A 16198-nucleotide genomic window follows, 5' to 3' on the forward strand; every position below is an offset into this window, starting at 1 on the left:
TTAAAAAAGTCTTTTTTTAAAAGATTTTATTTATTTATTTGACAAAGAGTGATACAGCAAGAGAGGAATATAAGCAGGGGGAGTGGGAGAGGGAGAAGAAGTCTTCCTGCCCAGCAGGGCGCCCAGTGCAGGGCTAGATCCCAGGATCCTGGGATCCTGACCAAAGTCAAAGGCAGAGGCTTAACCACTGAGCCACCCAGGCACCCCGCCCCCCAAAAAAGTTCTTAAATAAGCAACTTCTTTCCTTTCCTTTATACCTCAAGGAAAAAAAAAAAAAAAAGAACTATCCCCAAAGTTATTGCAAAGGAGGAAATAACAAAGATCAGAGAAGAAATGAAGTAGAGACTAAAAAGCAACAGGAAAGATCAACAAACTAAGAATTAGTTATTTAAAAAGATCAACAAAATTGATAAAATTTTAACCAAACTGGGAAAAAAGAGAAGACTCAAATAAGTAAAGTAAAAAATGAAAGAGGAGATATTACAACTGATACCTACAGATAAAAAAGACCATAAGAGATTACTATGAACAACTCTATGCCAACAAATTGGATAACTAGAAGAAATGCATAAATTCCTTGAAACAGCCAACCTAACTGAGACTAAATCATGAGGAAATAAAAAATCCAAATAGACCAAATAAAGAATAAGAAAACTGAATCAGTAATCAAAAACCTCCCAACAAAGAAAAGTCCAGTGGGTTCACTAGTAAATTCTACCATTTAACGACTAGATAGCAATTTTTCTCAAACTCTTCCAAAAACTCAAGGAGGGAACATTTCCAAACTCATTTGACAAGGCTAGAATTACTTTGATACTAAAGCCAGACAAGGGCACTACAAGAAAAGAAAATTACAGGCCAATACCTTTGATGAATGTTGATGCAAAAAATCCTGAACAAGGGGCGCCTGGGTGGCTCAGTGGGTTAAAGCCTCTGCCTTCAGCTCAGGTCATGATCCCAGGGTCCTGGGATCGAGTCCTGCATTGGGCTCTCTGCTCAGCAGGGAGTCTGCTTCCTCCTCTCTCTCTCTCTCTCTGCCTGCCTCTCTGCCTGCTTGTGATCTCTGTCTGTCAAATAAATAAATAAAATCTTAAAAAAAAAAACTTAAAAAAAATCCTGAACAAAATATTAGTAAACTAATATTCAACAGAATCCAGCAGCACATTAAAACCATGTGCTGATGAAGTACAATTCATCTCTGGGTTGCAAAGATGGTTTGACATCCACAAACCAATCAATGTAACATGCTACATTAACAGAATGAAGGATAGGGTCACCTAGCTAGAACAGTCAGTTAAGTGCCCGACCCCTGGTTTCTGCTCAGGTTGTGATCTCAGGGTTGTGGGATCACCCTGTGTCAGGCTCCACTCTTAGCAAGGAATCTGCTTGTGACTCTCTCTCCCTCTCCCCTTCCTCCCCTTCTAAATAATAAATAAGTCTTTAAAAAAAAAGAATGAAAGATAAAAATCATATGATCACCTCAATATTTGCAGAAAAAGCATTTGAAAAAACTCAGTATGCTTTCATGATAAAAATTATCACAAATTAGGTATAGAAAAATATGTCCCTCAACAAGATAAAACCTATACATGACAAGCCCACAGATAATATACTCAATAGTCAAAAGCTGAAATTTTTTCCTCTAAGATCAGGAACAAGACAGGAGGCCTATTCTCACCACTTCTACTCAACAGAGTACAGGAAGTCCTGACAAAAGTAATTATTCAAGGGAAAGAAATGAAAGGTCTTTAAATTGGAAAGGAAATAAAATTGTCTCTTCTTGCAAATGACATAATCTTACATAGAGAAAACCTTAAAGACTCTACCAAAAAAGCTGTTAGAACTAATAAACAAATTTTTTTAAAGTTTCAGGACATAAGATCAACAGTAGAAAATCAGTTGCACATTGACTTTGTATCCTGCCACATTGCTGAATTGCTGTATGAGTTCTAGAAGTTTGGGGGTGGAGTCTTTTGGGTTTTCCATATAAAGAATCATGTCATCTGCGAAGAGAGAGAGTTTGACTTCTTCATTGCCAATTTGGATACATTTTATTTCTCTTTGTTGTCTGATTGCTGTTGCTAGGACTTCTAATACTATGTTGAACAAGAGTGGTGAAAGTGGGCATCCTTGTTTTGTTCCTGATCTCAACGGGAAGGCTGCAAGCTTTTTCCCATTGAGGATGATATTTGCTGTGGGTCTTTCATAGATAGATTTGATGAGGTTCAGGAATGTTCCCTCTATCCCTATACTTTGAAGCGTTTTAATCAGGAATGGATGCTGGATTTTGTCAAATGCTTTTTCTGCATCAATTGAGAGGACCATGTGGTTCTTCTCTCTTCTCATATTAATTTGTTCTATCACATTGATTGATTTGCGAATGTTGAACCATCCTTGTAGCCCAGGAATGAATCCCACCTGATCATGGTGGATAATCTTTTTAATGTGCTGTTGGATCCTGTTGGCTAGGATCTTGTTGAGAATCTTAGCATCCATATTCATCAGTGATATTGGTCTGAAATTCTCCTTTTTGGTAGGGTCTTTGCCTGCTTTGGGGATCAGGGTAATGCTGGCTTCATAGAAAGAGTCTGGAAGTTTTCCTTCTGCTTCAGTTTTTTGAAACAGCTTCAGGAGAATAGGTGTTATTTCTTCTTTGAAAGTTTGGTAGAATTCCCCAGGGAATCCATCAGGTCCTGGGCTCTTGTTTTTTGGGAGGTTTTTGATCACTGCTTCAATATTGTTTCTAGATATCGGTCTATTCAGGTTGTCGATTTCTTCCTGGTTCAATGTTGGTAGTTTATAGTTTTCCAGGAATGCATCCATTTCATCTAGGTTGTTAAGCTTATTGGCATATAACTGTTGATAATAACTTCTGATGATTCTTTCTACTTCCTTGGTGTTAGTTGTGATCTCTCCCTTTTCATTCATAATTTTATGAATTTGGGCTTTCTCTCTTTTCTTTTGGATTAGTGTGGCCAATGGCTTATTGATCTTATTGATTCTTTCAAAAAATCAGCTTCTAGTTTCATTGATACATTCTACTGTATCTCTGGTTTCTACCTCACTGATCTTAGCTCTAATCTTGATTATTTCCCTTCTTGTGTGGGGAGTTGGTTTGATTTGTTGCTGATCCTCCAGTTCTTTAAGGTGTAGAGATAGCTGGTATATTCTGGATTTTTCAATTTTTTTGAGGGAGGCTTGGATGGCTATGTATTTCCCCCTTAGGACCGCCTTTGCTGTATCCCATAGGTTTTGGACCGAAGTGTCTTCATTCTCATTGGTTTCCATGAATTGTTTCAGTTCTTCTTTGATCTCCTGGTTGATCCAAGCAATCCTAAGCAAGGTGGCCTTTAGCTTCCAGGTATTTGAGTTCCTTCGGAACTTTTCCTTGTGATTGAGCTTCAGTTTCAAAGCATTGTGATCTGAGAATATGCAGGGAATAATCTCAGTCTTTTGGTATCAGTTGAATCCTGATTTGTGACCCAGTATGTGGTCTATTCTGGAGAAGGTTCTGTGTGCACTTGAGAAGAATGAGTATTCTGTTGTTTTAGGGTGGAATGTTCTGTATATATCTATGAGGTCCATCTGGTCCAATGTGTCCTTCAATGCTCTTGTTTCTTTATTGATTTTCTGCTTCGATGATCTGTCTATTTCTGAGAGAGGAGTGTTAAGATGTCCTAAGATTAGTGTATTCATATCAATATGACTCTTTATCTTGATTAACAGTTTTCTTAATTGGATGCTCCCATTTTGGGAGCATAGATATTTACAATTGTTTCATGGATTCTTCTCCTACCCACTTAAGCCCCCATGTTGCATCACCACTCCCTCATATCAGGGAGATCATATGATAGTTGTCTTTCTCCGCTTGACTTATTTCACTAAGCATGATACGCTCTAGAATCCATGAAACAAGATGGGATAGGGAGGGAGACAAACCATAAGTGACTCTTAATCTCACAAAACAAACTGTGGGTTGCTGGGGGGAGGGGGGTTGGGAGAAGGGGGGAAGGTTATGGACATTGGGGAGGGTATGTGCTTTTGGGTAAATTGGAAGGGGAGATGAACCATGAGAGACTATGGACTCTGAAAAACAGTCTGAGGGGTTTGAAGTGGCGGGGGGGTGGGAGGTTGGGGTACCAGGTGGTGGGTATTATAGAGGGCACAGCTTGCATGGAGCACTGGGTGTGGTGAAAAAATAATGAATACTGTTTTTCTGAAAATAAATAAATTGGAAAAAAAAAAGATATTTACAATTGTTAGATCATCTTGGTGGATAGTCCCTTTAAGGATTATGTAGTGTCCTTCTGTATCTCTAACTACAGTCTTTAGTTTAAAGTCTAATTTATCTGATATGAGAATCGCTACCCCAGCCTTCTTTTGAGGCTTTCTTATACACTCACAATGAACATACAGAAAGGGAAATTAGAAAATCAATTCCATTTACTATAGCACCAAGAACCATAAGATACCTGGGAATAAACCTAACCAAAGAGGTAAAGGATCTGTACTTGAGGAACTACAGAACACTCATGAAAGAAACTGAAGAAGACACAAAAAGATGGAAGACCATTCCATGCTCTGGGATCAGAAGAATAAACATTATTAAAATGTCTATACTGCCTAGAGAAATCTATACTTTTAATGCCATTCTGATCAAAATTCCACCAGTATTCTTCAAAGAACTGGAGGAAATAATCCAAAAATTTGTATGGAATCAGAAGAGACCCCGAATCGCTAAGGAAATGTTGAAAAACAAAAATAAAGCTGGGGGCATCATGTTACCTGATTTCAAGCTTTATTACAAAGCTGTGATCACCAAGACAACATGGTACTGGCATAAAAACAGACACATAGACCAGTGGAACAGAGTAGAGAGTCCAGATATGGACCCTCAATTGTATGGTCAATTAATCTTCGACCAAACAGGAAAAAATATACAGTGGAAAAAAGACAGTCTCTTCAATAAATGGTGCTGGGAAAACTGGACAGCTATATGTAGAAGAAAGAAACTTGACCATTCTCTTACACCGTAGACAAAGATAAACTCAAAATGGATAAAAGACCTCAACGTGAGACAGGAATCCATCAGAATCCTAGAGGAGAACATAGGCAGTAATCTCTTCGATATCAGCTACAGCAACTTCTTTCAAGATATGTCTCCAAAGGCAAAGGAAACAAGAGCGAAAATAAACTTTTGGGACTTCATCAAAATCAAAAGCTTCTGCACAGCAAAGGAAACAGTCAAAAAAACAAAGAGGCAACCCACGGAACGGGAGAAGATATTTGCAAATGACAGTACAGACAAAAGGTTGATATCCAGGATCTATAATGAACTCCTCAAACTCAACACACACGAAACAGGCAAACATATAAAAAATGGGCAGAAGATATGAACAGACACTTCTCCAATCAAGACATGCAAATGGCTATCAGACACATGAAAAAATGTTCATCATCACTAGCCCTCAGGGAGATTCAAATTAAAACCACATTGAGATATCACCTTACACCAGTTAGAATGGCCAAAATTAACAAGACAGGAAACAACATGTGTTGGAGAGGATGTGGAGAAAGGGGAACCCTCTTCCACTGTTGGTGGGAATGCAAGTTGGTGCAGCCTCTTTGGAGAACAGTGTGGAGATTCCTCAAGAAATTAAAAATAGAACTTCCCTATGACCCTGCCATTGCACTACTGGGTATTTACCCCAAAGATACAAATGTCATGAAAAGAAGGGCCATCTGTACCCCAATGTTTATAGCAGCAATGGCCACAGTCACCAAACTGTGGAAAGAACAAAGATGCCCTTCAACGGACGAACGGATAAGGAAGATGTGGTCCATATACACTATGGAGTATTATGCCTCCATCAGATAGGATGAATACCCAACTTTTGCAGCAACATGGACGAGACTGGAAGAGATTATGCTGAGTGAAATAAGTCAAGCAGAGAGAGCAATTATCATATGGTTTCACTTAATTGTGGAGCATAACAAATAGCATGGAGGACAAGGGGTGTTAGAGAGGAGAAGGGAGTTGGGGTAAATTGGAAGGGGAGGTGAATCATGAGAGACTATGGACTCTGAAAAGCAATCTGAGGGGTTTGAAGTGGCAGGGGGGTGGGAGGTTGGGGTACCAGGTGGTGGGTATTATAGAGGGAATGGATTGCATGGAGCACTGGGTGTGGTGAAAAAATAATGAATACTGTTTTTCTGAAAATAAATATATCAATTTAATAAAAAAAAAGAAAAAAGAAGAAAAAAAGAAAATCAGTTGCATTTCTATTCTCTAACAAAAAACTATCCAAAAAGAAAATTAAAAAATAATCACATTTATAATAACATCAAAAAATACTTAGAAATAAGTTTAACCGAATAAGTAGAAGATTTGTATGCTGGAAACTATAAGACATTAATGAAAGAAACTGAAGAAGACACAAATCCCATGTTTGTGGATTAGCGGAATCAATATTGCTAAAATACGTATACTAGCCAAAGCAATCAAAGATTCAGTGCAATCTGTATCAAAATCTCAATGGCATTTTTTCACAAAGAAAAACAGTCCTAAAATTCATATGGAAACACAAAAACCCTGAACAGCTAAAGCAATCTTAAGCAAGAACAGAGCCAGAGGCTTCATACTTCCTGACTTCAAATTATATAACAAAGCTATAGTAATTAAAACAATATGGTACTGTTATAAAAGCAGATATGTAGATTAATAGAAAAGAATAGAAAGTCCAGAAATAAACTCATGCATACATGGTCAATCAATCTTTGACAAAGATGCCAAGAATACACAATGAGGAAAGGATCGTCTCTTTGATGAATGGCACTGGAGAAACTGTGTATCCACATGCAGAATAATGAAACCGGATCTCATCTTCCATCATACACAAAGTCAACTCAAAATAGATTGTTAAAGACTTAAATATAAGAACTGAAATTATAAAACTCCTGGAAGAAAACATAGTGGAAAAACTCCTTGACATTTGACATGGATTTGACAACAAAAGCAAAAATAAACAAGTGGGACCACATCACATTAAAAAGTTTCTGCACAGCAGAGCAACAGTCAACAAAATAAAAAGACAACCTCTAGAACTCTAGAATAATAAAAAATATTTCTAATCTACATATCAGATGATAGGTTAATATGCAAAATATATAAAGATTCATAAAACTCAAGAGGAAAACAAATAAACAACAACAAAAACAATAATCTGATTAAAATGGGCAAAGGAACTTAATAGACACACATACAAATAGCCAACAGGTATGTGAGAAGATGCTCAACATCAATAGGCATCAAGGAGATATAAGTCAAAACCTCAGTGAGATTATTACCTCAAACCTGTTTGGATAGTTACTATGAAAAAGTCAAAAGATTCTAAGTGTTGGCAAGGACGCGGAGAAAAGGGAACACTTGTACACTGTTGGTGGGAATGTAAATTGGTATGAGCATATGGAAAATAATATGGAAGCTACTCAAAAAATTAAAAATAGAACTACCACATGTTCCAGCAGTTCCACTTCTGGGAATATATCTGAAGGAAACAAAAACATGCCAAAGAGATATCTGCTCCCCCATGTACACACAGCATTATTCACAGCAGCCAAGGTACAAAAACAATCCTGTCAGTGGCTAAATTGATTACTTAAAATGTCACACACACACACACAAACACACACACACACACACACACGTATCTGTATTCAGCCTTAAAAAGGAAGGAAATCTTGTCACTAGTGACAAGATAAATGAACCTGGAGGACATAATGCTAAGAGAAATAAGGAAGACAAATACTGCATGAGCTCACTTTTATGTGGCATCTAAAAGATTCCAAAAGTTTTGTGGAAATTAAATGCAAATTCAGGGTAACAGAGAATAGAATGGCCATTACCAGTAGCTGGGGAGTGAGGATAGAGAAAATGGACAGATTTTGATCAAAGGGTACAAACTGAACCTATAGGATGAATAAGTCCTGAAGATCTAAGGTATAACATGGTGACTATGTTACTAATAACATATTGTATACTTGAAATTTGCTATGAGTATACCTATATTGTTCTCTCCACACATAATCACGTAAGTGTGTGACAGATGTGTTAACTAGCCTGTGATAATCATATCACAATATATATGTATATCAAAATACCATATTGAGGACCTTAAATATATTCAATCTTTATTTGTCAATGATACCTCAGTAAAGCTGGGTGAGAGAAGTTAAGGATAGAAAAATCTGAGAAGTAGCAGCTGTTCTAATATTTGCCAAGTGACCATGTTTCCTTCGAGTTTTGAATTTACTTTAGGAGTATTTCTGTTAGACATAGTATTTAATACTCTAGGTTCAACTATTAGAATAAGCATAAAAAGATTAAAGACTAAGAGCCTTGAAAAGCTACAAGCGATAGAAAATGCACACAGGAAGCAATATGGCACCCAGGACTCTAATCACTAATGAAATCCTCTGCAGGTTAAATTCGAGCTAAAAATCTCTCTTTCAGTCAAAAAAAGAGGAATGATTCCCTATGTCACTACAATAGCTCTATGTGGCAAAATATAAAAAGCCACATAAAAATAAGAAAGAAAATTGCAACACCACACAGATAAAGAAAGACATTTCTGAAGAAATAATGACATAATTGAGGCCATCCATTTTGTAGTCTTCAGTGCAAGAAAAAAACTGGTGCAGAGAAATTCTATGCAAATGAAAAGAGTTAACTGGGGCTATAAAAAGAGCTGGAAAATATTCTACTCAAAATACAAACTTGAAGCTGTAACAAGGAAAATATTTGTGCTCTAGCAATTAACATCACATCTCTTAAATGACCACTCAAGTGATCATACCATTACTGAACCAAGTCAGGAAAAGATACGGAATAAGGGGCTTAATACATCAGAAACAAAAATAAAATATATTAAGCTTATGACAAAAATAATTCTTAGCACAATGTAGCAAAGGGTCCTCCATTTCCTTGGTTTGCCAGCTTCAGAAAATTTACATGACCTATGACATGTACACATAATTATCCTTTGTTTCATGTGTATTAGTCAAGATAGGCTAATGCTATAATAAATTATCCCAAAATCTCTCAACAAGGGCTGATTTTTTTTTTTAAAGATTTTATTTATTTATTTGACAGACAGAGATCACAAGTAGGCAGAGAGGCAGGCAGAGAGAGCAAGAAGGGGAAGCAGGCTCCCCGCTCAACAGAGAGCCCAATGCGGGACCCTGGGATCATGACCTGAGCTGAAGGCAGAGGCTTTAACCCACTGAGCCACCACAAGGGCTTATTTCTTGTTCACACTATTTGTCCATCACAAAGTAGCTCTAGTATTTACCACTCCCAGTATCAGGCTGGTAAGAGCAACTGCGAACTGGAACTTTGCTGGTAGCATTTTGTCAGGCGGTCTCCTGCTGCCTGACAAAGCTTCTGCTCAGAAGTGATGTGCTTCACTCACTGTGATGGTTCAGGCAAGTCCAATGGCCCTGCCTGATTTCAACAGGGTATGAATATATAATCGTCCCCAGGCAGGGTCCCTGATTAAGAGCCGTACAATCTACCACAGTACGCTCAAGAAAACTGTAGATCGCAAACTGTGAAACTCTTGCTCTACTATGCCAAAGTGTTTCTGAAATAAAATGATCTTTACAAAATCTCAAAGATCTCCAGGCATTATTACAAATAGCTATCTGGATCGGGTAGACCCTATTCATAGTTACGGTCAGTAACAGCTTCCCTTACATAAGATTGTCTTAAATTTTAACTCTGTCTAGGTATATTCATGATTTATAAATTTTTATTATTTGTATGTTTTTTTTTTGAGAGTGAGAGAGTGTGTGCACAGTGAGGGAGAGGCAGAGGGAGAAGGAGAGGGAGAGAGAATCTAAAGCAGGCTCTATGTCAGCACGTGGAGTGTACCATGCGGCTCGATCTCATGACCCTGAGATCATGATCTGAGCTGAAATCACTAATTGGATGCTTAACCAACTGAACCACCCAGATGCCCCATATATTCATGATTTTTAAACCTTGAGGCTGTCTGCTAAGGTCCTTAATGGAGAGGAACAAGAATCAGATTAATTGGGCTCTTTCTTGTACATCTATTCCTCAAACTAACATATGCAAGTTTGAATAAGGTAGGGTTGTAAATTTGCATGTATAAAGTTTTACATATTCTTCATTTCTCAGCAAGGAGCCTGATTTTTAAATACTGCTCTGCAACAATACATTTAATAGAAACCAAGGTCTCCTTAACCCCAATAGTTAATTTTAGAATAAAAAGCATGGATTTAATGGGCAGAAATATCAGTCAGAAATTTACTAATTATTTTTCCATGATGTGAGCTTTAATTTTCTTGATAAAGATAATGAAATGTATTTCCAGTTAAAAATCTAACTTGAAAATACTCATGTCCATGTATCCCATCCTCCTATTACAAAGGATACAGCATGTTATGGATCTGTTTACCTACTACTGAGAGGAGGCAATAGCCCTTACACAAGGATTTCTAGTAAATGACTTCAAGTTATAGTTCTCAAAAACAACATTTATCATGTCATTTCAGCATACTACAGCCTGGAGGCAAGAGAAAGAATAAGAAGGTTTCTTAATGTTCCTTTTATTCTTGTGATTCTATTTTTTATTATTATTATTCACCTTTTCTACTACTCAGCTAAATTCCTTTTCCTTGGCCACTTTTTTTTTTCCTCTGCCATTCATTTTTGTAATAATTGGTCCTTAGTCTAATAAGGATATTTAGGAATCTCAGAGCTGAGACCTGCCTCCCATCCCCAGAATCCCAGGAATAAGCCTTGAACATGGTACAATTTTGATAAATTCTAAGCTGCAATAACAGATTATATTTCCTTCCCACAGGTGTTGACTAAAGAAAGGGTAGGGGGGTGCCTGGGTGGCTCAGTGGGTTAAAGCCTCTGCCTCCGGCTCAGGTCATGATCTCAGAGTCCTGGGATCAAGCCCCGCATCGGGCTGTCTGCTCAGCAGGGAGCCTGCTTCCCTCTCTCTCTGCCTGCCTCTCTGCCTACTTGAGATCTCTCACTCTGTCAAATGAATAAATAAAATCTTAAAAAAATAATAAAAAAAAGAAAGGGTAGGTAAGAGAGTTGGTTGATGCCCCAATTGATTAAAGGTGTTTATGACCTGAGCATCCTCCTAAGGGCAATGTCAAATTTAGGCCTTGAAGTGGGAAAAAGAGGGGTCAGGATGGTTGACAGCCTTTCCTCTTTCTTGACCACCTCCTTCACTTACAATCTGGTCAGTCCAACTCCACTTACTCTTGATTTCCAGAACTGGCACTGTCCTTAACCTTTGGCCCTGATCTTGGCCCTACTCAGTTTAATTATCTGTTCATTTGTTTCAGGCCTTGTTTTTAGCATTCCTAAAAGTCCCCATTCAGAAAGGTCACCATTATTGATGGGAATAAACAGATACAGATATGCCTATGATTAGAAGACCTAGCTGAATGTCTTCCAAAGAGAAGTTAAGACACAAGTTTGAGAAGGGCCAAAGTAATAGTTTGGAATGTTTAAAAAGGTAGCATAATTGCCCAAAATTGAACTGCCCCTTCAAGGCCCCATTTAAATTGCTTCCTGATAGGTCCTGAGGGTCACCACTTGACTTGTTTAAATCCTCACCTGTAAAAGCTTAACTCAAATGATGGTCGCTCATGGAAGCCTCCCATCTCCCAGGTATCTGCCCCTAGGCAGTATTACTTGTTCCTTCTTCCACAATGATCTCCAATATTTAATTCATAAACTTACTGTGGCATTTTTACATTATGTTATTTAGCTCTGTGCATCTGTATATCATGCCTGCAAGAAAGCAATCTCCCAAGGGCAGGATTAACTCTAATTTATCTTTACATCTATGATGCCACACAGAACACTGGACACATGGTAAGTGTGAAAGAGATGTTGCTAATGGAACTGAAATTTAGTTAAGGGTTGGTGTGGTGGGTAGCAGAAACTGCCTACAGAGACACAGTGGGAAGAGCTTGAACTCTGGCTTCAGGGAAACCCAAGGTCAAATCCCAACTGTGCCACATATTAGCTATGAGACTTTAGACAATGTGACTTACCTTCTCGAAAAGTATTTTTGCCCCTGTGAATTGAAGATATTCATCCCCACTTTGCTAGATTATAAATTAACTATAAGGTATGCACAATACACGGTACCAGAGGAGTTGGAGTAATGATGGTAGTTACCCGTCCAGATACCCTTGGATGTCTTTTATTCTGTGTGCCCATCCCCCAGCTTCTGAGCACTGCAGTCCTAAGAGCTGGCGCCCACAATTTCTCTCCGAGGACCACCTTTGGATTACCGGAGCAGCTTTAGCCTAAGCACAGACAGTCGGAGATTTAAAATCCTCTCTAAGGTGGCTATAGGCAACGACTGACTGGTGTAGGAATTTGGAAGCTGAACTCTCTTGCCTGTGGGTCAGACGAACTCAGAAGTAAAACTTGTTCTCCCAAGATCTTCGAGGGACCACGTTACAGCGGGAACACCACCTGAAATCACACCTTCCTTGGTTCCTTCCCCATTTCCTGTCATGCTTCCCCTACTCTCTTTCTGGCTTCTCCTGGAATCACTGACTTAATAAATTACTTGACATGAATCCTTGTCTCAGGTTCTGCTTCTGGGAACCTGACCTAGGACACGAGTGCTCCCTAAACAGTAATTATTGTTATAACCCAGAGGAGATTTTCTTCTGAAAGAGAAATATAGAAAATTGCCACCCTAAAAATATCTCCCTGTCGTCACCTTCCACCTACTTTTCCTAACTTTCCCTAGCTACATTTTACCTCCTCAACACATTCGTACCAGGGAAAAGGAGAACCAGCAGAAGATGCTTTTTTCTTTTGCTAAAACATATGTGCATTCATGTTCTTAACTGGGTAGCTGCCTCTTTATAGCTGGTTTGCTCAACACTCAGCATCTTGAGGGTGATTAACAAATGTGAAAAATAAAACAAAATTCTGTTCAGCAATGTCTCACAGGGATGAGAAGGATGCCTTCCATAAAAATCTTTTCCAGAAGATCCAAGATAACAGATGAGTCTATTGTGGGACTAGTAGATTCTGTCCCATCTTGAGGACATTTTCCCCAGGGAAATGGGGGATTCTGAGGGGTAAATTCACTTCGTAAATTCATACTATTTTGTTGAGACCACTTTTCAGTCAAATGTTACAGAATTTTGAAGGACTACTACTGAATACTTTGAAGTTTCCTTTCACCAAAGAGTGTTCTTTCACAAATGCCTGGGCAATACTATCCCTTTACCATGAAATAATACCTCTCATGTGCAAATGCAGGCTGGGCGTGACTTTGGGTAAATTAATCTTCCTAAGTCTCAGCTTCCTTATCAGCAAATTTGGAAAAACAACAGCCTTTGCCTTAGAAGGTTGTTGTGAGGATTCCGTGAACTAAAGTACATAAAACATGTAGCTCAGTGCTTGGCCCAAATATAAAGGCAATCCAAAAGTTAAATATTTATTGTTATTGTTGTGATCGCTTCTCGGCCTTTTGGCTAAGATCAAGTGTATTGTTATTGTTGTTTTTCTGGTTGTTATTTTTGTTTTAACACTTACTTTCCCCTACCCTTCCAAATTAACAAAGGAAAGAAACCTAATTTGCTGAGCCTGGGATATCTCTCATCGATAAAGAAGGCTTAAAGGATGGAATAGTCATTATTGAGGGTGAAGGACTATGAAAGAGGAGACAGAATAGACTCATTCTGTTTCAACTGGCATACAGAACTAGTAACCACTTGTGAAATTCACACAAAGCTATTTTATCTCAATATGAAGGGAACTGCCAAATATTCGTCATTTGCCCACACTGGAATGAAGTCCATGAAGATGGTGGGTTCCTTATCACTGGAGACACTGAAGCAGGTTCTGATTGACCACTTTCTGGGAATTATATATGAATATATATACAGCCTCTTTGGGCTTCAATTGGTTGCGGTTTTGTTGCAATTACAAAGAACTTGAACCGAGAGAGACTGCGCCAGAAGGAAGGTCATGGACAGGAGAGCAAAACAAGCCCCCAGCACCATCATGTACATATATTTCACCCATTGCTGCATGTCTGCTTCTCTGGCTGAAGAGAGCCTCCTCTGCTCCTCAGTTTCCATGGAAAAATGTGAACCCCAAATCTTCACAGATTTTTTTGCCTTACAGGCCAGCTACCCAAATTGATAACTTATGCAAGGTTCTCTGGTAGTCACAAATCCAACTTTCTCCTTCTGGAACTATGCTTGTTTCAACTGCAATCCAAACCATTCGAATGTGGTAGGGATCAGGGTTCCACTGTATTAACATTATCTTTTCTGGAGTAAACATTGAGGAGAATGAAAGGAGGAGGAACAGTGTCTCAGGAAAGAAGGCAGAAGTTCCTACAAGTGGGAACAAGGTCATTGGGTACTTCAAGACAGACAAAATGAGTATTCACTACACTCTAGAATGGATGAAAAGTAGACCAATTTCTTTTAATTTTCTTCTACCTCTTTAATTCTATCAATCCAGAGTAGGACTTTATCCACCAATGGACTCAAATTTATCATTAATATGAAAAATTAGTCTGCAACATTAAAATTTGTGAAAATCACTCACTTATTTCTTTAAGTGAATAATAAGGAATTTAGCGATATGAAGAAATCTACCACATTTCATTGACCATAACATGCCACTGATTATAAAATACGTCATTGTTTTATGTACTACTAAGGAAGAAAAAGCATGCCAAATGAAGTTATAAGATATTATCGACTGTAAAAAGTATCCTAATTTCAAAGATGTGAAATTGTAAAGATATCTTCATCTCAGAATTGATGAGATATGAAAAATCAGTTTGATCATTTTGTATGCTCTGACATAAGCTCTTTGCTGTCCTTCATTTAACAAACAAGGTTTGAGTTAGGCAAACATTTAATGAGCATGTGATAGGCGCTGTGATAGGCAGGGAGATGCAGAAATGCTTAGGAACTCCTATCTACTAGGAATTTAAAAGGTGGAGGAGACAGCACCACAGAAACAAAGACTTGCCACAGAAATGCTCATCATCTAATAATAAGCATTCGTTAGGGTTCTGAAATGCAACAAGATCCTCCTTCCTAGCTTGGGGCCTTTTCCATGCTATTTCTTCTGCCAGAAATGCTTCCTCTTCTTTATCTGCCTCACTGCTATTCATCTTTTGATCTTCTATCTCTCACTTTCCTAGGGACACACACAGGAGTCCTGTAAGTAGCCTATAATAACAGTCTTTCTCCTTCAAAGCCCTTATCCCCACTGTAATCAAAATTAATGTTGGTCTCCCCCCAGCTATAAGCTCAATAAGGGTAGACCTTCCACTCACTCATTATTGCAGGTCCTGTTTTAGAATGGGAAACGTATGCTGAATGAATGAACACTATGAATGAACACTTCTGAACTTGAAAATTAAATGCTTTTATCTTTGTTTTTGGCTTCTTTTCTTCATAGTTGGAGAAATTTTCTGCTCATTTTCCATGAATACATGAATGTATATACTAATGATATGCAAAGCAATTTCGGAAAAGTCCCTGTGAAAACTGAGGCCAGTCAATACTATAAGGGTTCAGACAGCAGCAAGATTTCATCCGGTAAGGGGAATCAGGAAAGGTTTCATAGAGAAGCAGCATTTGTCTTGGGCTTTCAGAGATCTCAGTAGATGAATGTTGGGGGAACGTTCTCCAGGTATAAGTATAGAATGATTCAGAGTCAGAAGTGGAAAAGATAAAGCCATCTTCGAAGAAAACCTGTTAGTCAAGTTTCCAAGTTAGAAAGAGAGATTTAAGGATAGGCTAGAAGAGGTGGATTTAACTTCCAGCTAATGAAGTTTAAGCTTCAGACCCTTTCCTTGCCTGGCCCCTTCTAAGGCTGGTGAAGTTTTACTGCAAGGACTCAAGGAGGACACAACAGCCTTAACAGCCCACGGAGGCCTGGAGTGTGACCCTGGAGGTCACATTCTGCTGGTATCCCCAGATTTCACTTCTGGCAGTACCTGCACGGCAGCCTACTGTCCAGCAAAAATTGCCCATAGTGGACCTGAATGAGCATCTTTGATTCTAAGAAGGGTCTCACAGAGATGCTGCTCTCTGACATCTCGAAGAAGACATTGGCAGAAGGACGGGCATTGAGTATCTGAGG

At 38.5% G+C, this 16198-nt stretch overlaps 1 pseudogene; it reads left to right on the top strand.

The window, feature by feature from the left end:
• The first annotated feature begins 13537 nt into the window (after positions 1 to 13537).
• Positions 13538 to 13690, top strand: LOC122910874 (annotated as a pseudogene).
• The last annotated feature ends 2508 nt before the right edge of the window (positions 13691 to 16198 follow it).

The sequence above is a fragment of the Neovison vison genome, chromosome 6 (genome assembly GCF_020171115.1).
Source record: "Neovison vison isolate M4711 chromosome 6, ASM_NN_V1, whole genome shotgun sequence".
In the NCBI taxonomy this organism is placed as follows: Eukaryota; Metazoa; Chordata; class Mammalia; order Carnivora; family Mustelidae; genus Neogale; species Neogale vison.